Genomic DNA, 9645 nt, shown 5'->3' with positions numbered 1-9645 from the left:
CATGCTGTCTTCCATATGGCCATATTATAGCTTTATCTTATATAGAATGATTGCATATGAACAGACCCATTCACAAATGTCTATTCTGGTCTACTGATCTATTACTACTTTAGTAAGCCAATACAGTGTGCAACAATCTTGAGCTCAGACCTGGTATTGCCACTGTTATATGACCATGAACATGTTACTTAACCTCTCTGGGGCTCATTTTTCTTATTTAAATATGATTGTTTTAAACATTAAATGAAAGGAAAAGTACAGATAGCACTTAAATTAATGCCTGACGCATAACAAGCTCTTAGAATAGCTGCAGGTTTTACTAATTTCTTTACTATGTCAAGTTTATAATTTTAATTATTATAGTTGTAATAAAGCTATATTCTATTTCCTTAATTTCCTTTCTGCAACATGCCTAGCTAAAAGTTATATGGCCCATCTGATGAAGTTCTGAAAAATGGTATAAAAGTAGACTTCCAAAGAGAGTCTTCATGGGAAAGGAAGATTGCAAATTTTACCCCTTCTACCTAACCTGCTTACTTCAGAATAAAATAAAAAAATATATGGCTGAATAGTCAGCAACCCTCTTGGACCAGGAGGTGAGGTTGGATGTCAAGAGCTTGGATGATGATGCAAAATTGGAACAAACTTGCTCTCTTATGGTAATGGAGCTGCCTGGACTCTTCTGTTTCTCTGGATTTCTACATGGGAGAATATACTTTTGATATAGAGTTTCTATCAATATCTCATTTTCAATGATATGATTGAATCTCAAATTCAATATAAATTGCTTATTTTTATGTTTAAGTGTTTTGAGCTTAAAACTTTAATTTTTGCATATACTCATGGGGTATAAATGCAACTTTACTCCATTGATATATTGCATTGTGGTGAAGTCAGGGCCTCAAGTATATCCATCACTAGAGCAATGCATATTGTACCCACCAAGCAACCTCGTATCATCCATCTCTTTCCACCCCTCTACAAACTTTGAGTCTCCATGGTCCATCATTCCACACTCTACTTCCATGTGTATATATTATTTAGCTCCCACTTATAAGTGACAACATACAATATTTATCTTTCTGTGTCTAAGTTCTTTCACTTAAGATAATGGCATCAATTTCCATCCATGTTGCTGCAAAAGACATGACTTTATTCTTTTAGATCACTGAATACTATTCCATTAAGTATATACACATTTTCTTCATGCAATTCTGCAATGATGGATGCTTTTGTTTATTCTATATTTTTGCTATTGCAAATAGTGCTGTAATAACCATAACAAGTGTAGATATCTTTTTGATACACTGATTTCTTTTCCTTTGGTTAGTTACTCAGTAGTGGAAATGCTAGATCATATGGTAGTTCTATTTTTAGTTCTTCATGAAATCCCCAGGCTGTTTCCATAGAGGCTGTTTTAATTTACATTCCACAAATAGTGTACAAGAGTTCCCTTTTCTCCACATCCTCTCCAACACCTGTTATTTTGTTTTCTTTTTAGTAATAGCCATTCTGATTGGTGAGAAATGATATCTCACTGTAGTTTTAATTTACATTTCCCTGATGATTAATGATATTGAATTTTTTTTATCTGATTGTTGGCCATTTCTTTATCTTCTTTTGAAAAATGTCTATTCATGTCCTCAGCATTTTTAATGTAATTATTTGGTGTTTTGCATTGTTGCTGTTGAGTTGTTTGAGCTCCTTTTAAATTCTTGATATTATCCTTCTGTTAAATGATACAATTTGCAAATATTTTCTCCCATTCTGCAGGTTGTCTGTTCACTGTGTTAACTGTTTCTTTTAATGTGTGTGTACTAGTCTGTTTTCACACTGCTGATAAAGATATACCTAAGACAAGGCAATTTACAAAAGAAAGAGGTTTAATTGAGCTTACAGTTCTACATGCCTGGAGAAGCTTAACAATCATGGCGGAAGGCAAGGAACAACAAGTCACATCCTACATGGTTGGCAGCAGGTAAAAGGACCTTGTGCAGGAAAACTACCGCTTATATTAGCCATCAGATCTTGTGAGAATTACAATCACAAGAACAGCATGGGAAAGACCTGTCCCCATGATTCAGTTACCTCCCATTGGGTCTCTCCCACAATGCATTGGAATTCAAGATAAGATTTGAATGGGAACACAGCCAAACCATATCAACGTGAAGGCGTTTTTGCTTAATTAAGTCTCATTTTTGTTTCCGTTGCCTGTGCTTTTGAGGTCTTGGACATGAATTCTTTGCCTAGACCAATGCCTAGAAGTGTTTTTCTAGACTAATGCCTAGAAGTGTTCTTCTGGTGTTTTTAAAGCTTCAGGTCTTACATTCAAGTCTTCAACCCATCTTGATTTGCTTTGTATATGGTGGGAGATAGGGGTCTAGCTTTGTTCTTCTACATATGGCAATCCAATATTAAAAGGATGTTCTTTCCCCACTTTATACTGTTATCCACTTTTTCAAAGATCAGTTGACTGTAAAACTGTGGGCTTTATTTCTGGGTTCTCTATTCTGTTCCATTAACCTATGTGTCCTTTTTTTAATGCCAGCATCATATTTTAATTACGGTAGACTTGGAGTATTATTCAAAGTCAAGCAATGTGATGCCACCACCTTTCTTCCTTTTGCTTATGATTGCTCTCAATATTTGGGCCTTTTTTGTTCCATATGAACTTTAGAATTGTTTTCTCTAAGTCTGTGAAAAATGATGTTGACATTTTGATAGTAATGGTATTTAACCTATAGATTGCTTTGGGAAGTGTGATTACTTTAATAATATTAATTCTTCTAGCCCATAAGCATGATTTCTTTACATCAAGAGTAAAAAGCTATCTTCTTTATTGTGTATGAATTCTAATATAGAAACCAATATATCTTTTTAATTAAATCATTATCAATGATATGTTATTAAGTGGTGCCAACATTAAAAAAATAGATGAACAGAATCTTAAACATCAGAGAGAAAAACAGTTTCTTTGAAATTCCTCTAATACTTACTTCATATGAACAAAAGTGTAAGAGTAAATATATTTTTCATCATTGCTTCAAGGCTAAGCCATACAAAATAGATTAGCTGTCAATGAAGAGAGCTAAAGCAGGTAATGTAGTTTGCCAAAAGAGTTTTCAGAATTAAATTGTCTGGCATTTTGCACTGATCACTTAGCCACAATAATTAAAAATCTTCTTATTTTTATTATATTGAAAATTAAATCACACTAGCATTCATTTTTCTTAATATTCATCATCAGTCATCATAAAATGCCTTTCTTTTGCTTTCTAATAAAGTTGGAAGTACCGATTTTACCAAATTGACTGATTACCTTAGCTTTATAATATAGATTACTTAGAGGATCAAAGTACTCATGCTCTGCCTCTAGATAGAACATCAATATAAGACAAAGAAGTAGCCGAGTAATTTCTTTGCCTCAAGCTTGAATGGCATAATTTGGCCCTGCTATGGCTATTGCACTTGACTCATTCTCAAGATAAATACCAAGAGGGAATAAGATTAAAGATAAAACATCCAGTGCAATGTCCCTCAGAAGCATTTTGGGGTTACTAGCCTCTGATGCCTCTAATACTTGTGTCAAAGAGAATTTCTACCATTTCTATCTTATTCTGGGCCCTAGATAAAATCCTCCTAGAGAAAAACACGTGAATTTGATTTTGGATGGTATACCATCCTGCTTGCAAAAACTCTACGGGGTAGCACGATGGGAAAGTCCCTTTTCAGTCATTTACATGAAGTTGATTCAGCAGCAAAACACTTCTTGTGGGTCTTTTTCAATTAGAAACATCTAGCTCTTTTATAGGAGATTTAAACATCTACAGAAAATCTTATTGGGCACAACGTAACACACACTTTGTGCTAGTTAGTGGGAATAAAGCACATAATCTACATCCTGTCCTCAAACAATCTAGTCTGCTGAGAGAGACTAGTGTGAGAGTAATCATCCCAGTCCCTGGAACAGAGAAAAAGTTGAGATCATGCTTAAAGTATCAGAAAAGACTTCACAAGAAAATAATTTTTCATGTTTAGTAACGAGAAAGAGTTCACCACTATGGGAGCTCTTGGTTTTTCAAGAGATTCCTGAACTCATAAGACTCCAGTATACCCTGAAGAATATCCAGGTGGCTTTAAGTCATCTGAGAAGAAAAGGAAAAAAAATGCATATTTATTGATAAGATTTGATGCCAAGATGAGTTATTTACTAAGAGTTTCATATGCACTTACATATGTAATCTTGCTAATAAACATATAAGACATGTACTATCATCTCCTTTTTATAAATAAAGAAACTGAGATTCAGAGAAGTACAGTATAGTATATCTAGTAATTGACAGCACCAACGCTTTGTCTAACTTTGTTTAATTCAAAAGTTTGTCCAAAAGACTAAAGTCTTTTCGATAACTCTAAAGGTACCTCCAGGTTTCTGATCATCTATGCTGAGAGAACAAAGGTGAAGAGTAACTGAGATTCCAAAATGCGCAGTATAGCTTAGGGTTTATATTAGAGTTCTGGTCAGAAAATTCAGGGTTTAAGCTCTTGGCTATGCTGTCTGCAAGCTTAGACAAGTTACTTAACTTCTCTAAAACTTAGTTTTTCTGCAAAATGTACATACTAAAAGCATTCACTTTCTTCAAGGCAGTTGTGTGAGAATTACATTCAAAATACATACAGAATCACTTAGCTCTAAGCTTGACACATATATCTACTTAATAAATATCAGCCAAAACTTGCCTTAAGAAGTGGAACATGCCCAGAACTATGGAAATATGCCTGGCTTCCTGACAAAATTCAGATACCTAGGAGCTATTCTAAATCCTTGTGGAAAAACTCAGCTTCTCATGAGGAGTTGTTAGCATTCTGGGCTCAGATCAAATTTCGAATTTCAGCTATAGGTCAGAGTAGAACTGTTGTGGAAGTTCCTGGAACAATAGAGCATTCCTATGGGTAAGGAGTAGTAAAGGGTGGTCTGGGAATGCTCTCTGATGCACCGAGGTGATGGGGAAAACCTGATGGAATAAACACTGTGAGAACAGGTCATTACCTTACATGAGTACTGATTGGTCCTGGGAGGACAATTGCTATCCAAGTGGCTCCACTAGAAATTGAAGCACTGCCTACAAAGCCCCTAACTAGCCTTCCATTTCATCCAAAAAGCCGGGGACAAAAGCCAAGGACTCTGATTGAACAGCATCTGCCGTGCGATTGATGGAAATGTCTGAGCATCCAACAGATGGATGCAAACATCCTGGGGCTTAGTAATGTGTGCAAGTGACCATATACAAATTAAACAGTGTGGACAAATTATTTTTCTGTGAAAGTTGTGACCTGACATTCTTAGAGAAAAAACAAACACACATTTTTACCAGTAACAGGAACTCTCAGAACTCTAAGAACGGAAAAGTGAAGGTGACAAGAGATACTTGTTTGTAGAAAGGTGTATGTGTGTATGTGGGTGTGTGTATACAAATTAACGCCCTTACAATTTACATGCCAGTAAAATTCTGTATTATATTGATTCTTTGGACATTTTTCTCTAAATAAACTTTATATATAAATATCAGTATAATTAAGTTGATGGTTTTCCCTGTATAGTTGTCTAATATATCAGATAAATTACAGTGAGAGTTAAAACAGAAAAAATCATTAAATGTCACAGGTGCCTGGTTTGCTTAAGGACAGAGTCTTATGGGTAGGTGTATGTTATACTATGTACTGCCTTACAATCTGCTGCAGTCATTTGACTCATTTAGCAAGCATAGCTAGAAGAAAACTTAGATCATCCAGTTCAATCTTTCATTTTAGAGTTGAGAAAACTGACACCCAGAGAGGTTGTTATTTGCTTAAGGTAACCTAGCTAATTAACAACTCTCCTAGAAGTAGAAATGTCTTCTCCAATACTGATCTCATCAGAAAGCATTTCTAACTCTATAGGCTTCTAAATAGCTTGAATTAAAAGGCCTTGGGACAAAGAAAACTCATTAAAAAATTCTCCAAATTTGTAATTCATACATCTTAGACATTGGAAAAACCTCTTTATTCTGCTTTAAATGTTGTATTAACATAGGCATTTGCTTTGGATACTAACTGAGGACCCACCTACCCACTTTTGTGTAATGTATCATCAGAAGCTCCTGTGATGTGTCAGTTTATGATATATCTGTTTATGTAAATTAACAACTGTCTCCAAATTCCATGTGTCATGAAGTACTCATAACAAACTTTTCATCTCTTTTCCCTTTTTCCTTCTCCTTTGTAAGCTTCTGGTTTATCCCCACCCACAAGCAATCTGTGTACCATCAAATTTCCCTTATGCACTCAGTGAGTAAGCTAAGCATCTTGTCAATAGCATTTATCATACTTGTACTTCATTATTTGTAAAGTTATTTGTTTAATATTTAGTTTTAACTACCTACTCAATTGCAAGCTCATTCAGAAAAAACTAAAAGTTCCTGTATACCTTTAGTCAAAGCACGAAGTGCTGGCATATAGTTAGGCATTAATAAATATTTTTGTATGAATAGATGGAATACAGACTAAAGTTAATATTAAGATCAGGGAAAAGAGTCAAAAACAGAAAAGCTATACTGTGTCACCAATACAAGGCCTATAACATGTTCTGAGGGCAGATGTGACATGTTTTGAAATATCATATTTTTCTATGGTTTTATCTTGATGACATAGGAATAATTAAGACTATTAAATTTAACTAATTAATAGTATTGTCTGAATTTAAGTCCTCCTTGCTCAAGGTGTTACTTTCCTATCCATTGCACAAGGTCAAATTTAAGAATAAAATTGAAGAGTAGCCTCAATATGCTTACAAATAAATATTCCCAGTTGTAGGAACACATCCCTTTATTGCTCTAACCTTTGGCTCTAAAGGATGGCCCTGTCACTAATAGCATAGCTATTTGGTCAAAGAAGATTGAATCAGGGAATTTCCAAATCCAGCAAAGCCTGGCAAAAATGACATTAAAAATATGTGATTTTCTACTCCAGGCTAAAGTAGTATAAATGAAGCAAATTGAGTTAAGATAGTAGTCACACCATGTGTCTGGGACATTGGGGCCTGGAGCTGTAGCTAGAATGTATCCCATGACAAAAATATCAGTGTCAGCAAAGCCTACAATGTGAGAGCAGAGTTCTTTCAGAAAGGACATAGGCATGGAGAACAATGTGGTGAATTAGATGTGGATTTCTGCCCATCTACATCTTATGGCCACCACCCCTACTGCTGGTGGAGGATGTTCCTTGCTGGAAAATTACACTTCTTTTCTTCATTGATGTCAGTCTCATCCATGTGCCCTGCTTAAGACACTGTGAGCAGAAGCTATGTGTGTCAATTCTGAGCAGAAGCACAGTTTATCATGTCTTTTTTCTTCCTTCATGAGATCAGTGATGGTCTAGAAAGAGGCTGTGCCCCTAGGCAGGATTCTGGAGCAAAAAAGATATGGAACACAGCTCATTCAACCCAAAACAGACATGAAACTTGAGTCAAAAATGAGTTTTGTTGATGTGAACCACTGAGATTTTAGAATTGCTTACAATCACAGCATATTTAACCTAGGCTGCCAGATACAGACAGAGAAAACAATATGTTTGAGTGCCTTCTAGATGTCTGAGATAGATTCTGTCTGAAAAGGAGTGAAAGTAGTGATGGAAAGCCCAAGGCACCTTGAAGACAAAGAATAGAGATAAACCTGAATTTTAAAACACCAACAATAGTTAAAATAAAAATTAGAGTGAACCCAAGTGATATGGTTTGACTCTGTGTCCCTGCCCAAATCTCATCTTGTAGCTCCCATAATTTTCATATGTTGTGGGAGGGACCCAGTGGGAGATAAATGAATCATGGAGGTGGGTCTTTTTCATGCTGTTCTCATGATAGTAAGTCTCGTAAGATCTGACAGTTTTAAAAATGAGAGTTTCCCTGCACAAGTTCTCTCTCTTTGCTTGCTGCCATCCATGTAAGGTATGACTTGTTCCTCCTTGCCTTCCACCATGATTGTGAGGCCTCCACAGCTATGTGGAACTGTAAGTCCATTAAACCTCTTTCTTTTGTAAATTGACCAGTCTCCGGTATTTCTTTATCAGCAGCATGAATACAGACTAATACACCAAGATGTGTAGAAAGAGAAAAGAAAAACAAAATTTAAAAAGGGGGACATGACGTTTATGTACTGAATCACAAGGCTGAGAGAAATAACTATAAAATCTTGGTTTTTGCCTTTGTTCTGAGAAAAACTGTGTATGTGGCTGAAAATGACACTGATATAGACACTGATCTCCCCTCCAAAACTTTCTCCACATAAAGTCTTCTCTACATAATGTGGTGAAACTCTATCTTTCCAGTTGTTAAGAATAAAAATCTTGGAATTATCTTTGACTCTCTTCTTTTCTCACACAATAAATATAACCTATTAGAGAATTTTATTAGTTATACGTTAAAAACACATCCAGAGTTCTTCCAGGTAGCTAAAGAAGATAAAGGTGTTCAGGTATTAATCAGCTTCCCAAAGTTTCCTTTCCAAATATTACAAAATAGCTTCACAAGTATAAAGCTCCAGGCCAGGCATGGTGGCTCATTCCTGTCTTCCCAGCACTTTGGGAGGCTGAGGCAGGTGGATCACTTGAGGACAGGAGTTCGAGACCAGTCTGGCTAACATGGTAAAACCCCATCTCTATTAAAAATACAAAAACTAGTCAGGTGAGGTTGAGGGTACCCATAATCCTAGCTACTTGGGAGGCTGAGGCAGGAGAATCTTTTGAATTGAGTGGGCAGAGGTTGCAGTGAGCTGAGATTGCACCACTGCACTCCAGCCTAGATGACAGAGACTCTGTCTCAAAATAAATAAATAAATAAATGAAGATTCTACCCAAAAGCAGACCCTCCACATGACTTGAAAACAGAGCTATACTGAAACTTCAAAATAACTGTGCGTACAAAGAGAAAAATTAACAAGAGCCGCAACCTTTATCCCTCACACTTCTGCCCACCTTTGCCCAGCCACATAGCTGTGCTTTAAGCAAAAGCAAACAGTTAAAACCGTCAAAAGACAAAAAAAAAAAACTCTCTAGCAAAGTGCAAGAGTTTGGGTAACCATGAGAAAGACTAAATCCACACAAAATATGAAATTATGAAAAAAAGTAACCAGGTAGATCACAGCATTCCTGGAAAAGGTTTCAAAGCCTAATATATGATTTAAAGGACAGAAGGTACATCAAGGCCCAGGTGTGCAATTTAAAAAAATTTCAGGGTTGAATGCAGTTTAAAAGCACAGGCACAGTTTAAGAAGATAGTCTTCCAATAACCTGGCTCTGAGAAGAAGCAGGAGACAAAAGACAACATGCCACCTCAGAATATGGTGGTAAATAGGTGAAAAATTAGAAAAATTTAGAGTCTTGAGTGACCACCAAGAACCCTAAATTTGTTCACAGCCTATTTCTCCACTAATGAAACCAAAATGAGCAAAAAAAGCCTCCTCAAAGACCTGGATTTTGCTAGGCTGCCAGGAAAGTCACTAAAGTAAGAATCAGTCTCGATCCAAGATGGCCGTTTAGGAAGAGCTCAGGATTGCAGCTCCCAGTGAAAGCGCAGAGGGTGAGTGGACACCGCATTTTTATTGCCCACAGACT

Source organism: Cebus imitator, unplaced genomic scaffold (genome assembly GCF_001604975.1).
Source record: "Cebus imitator isolate Cc_AM_T3 unplaced genomic scaffold, Cebus_imitator-1.0 Scaffold12, whole genome shotgun sequence".
Lineage (NCBI taxonomy): Eukaryota > Metazoa > Chordata > Mammalia > Primates > Cebidae > Cebus > Cebus imitator.
This window is presented reverse-complemented; position numbering follows the sequence as displayed.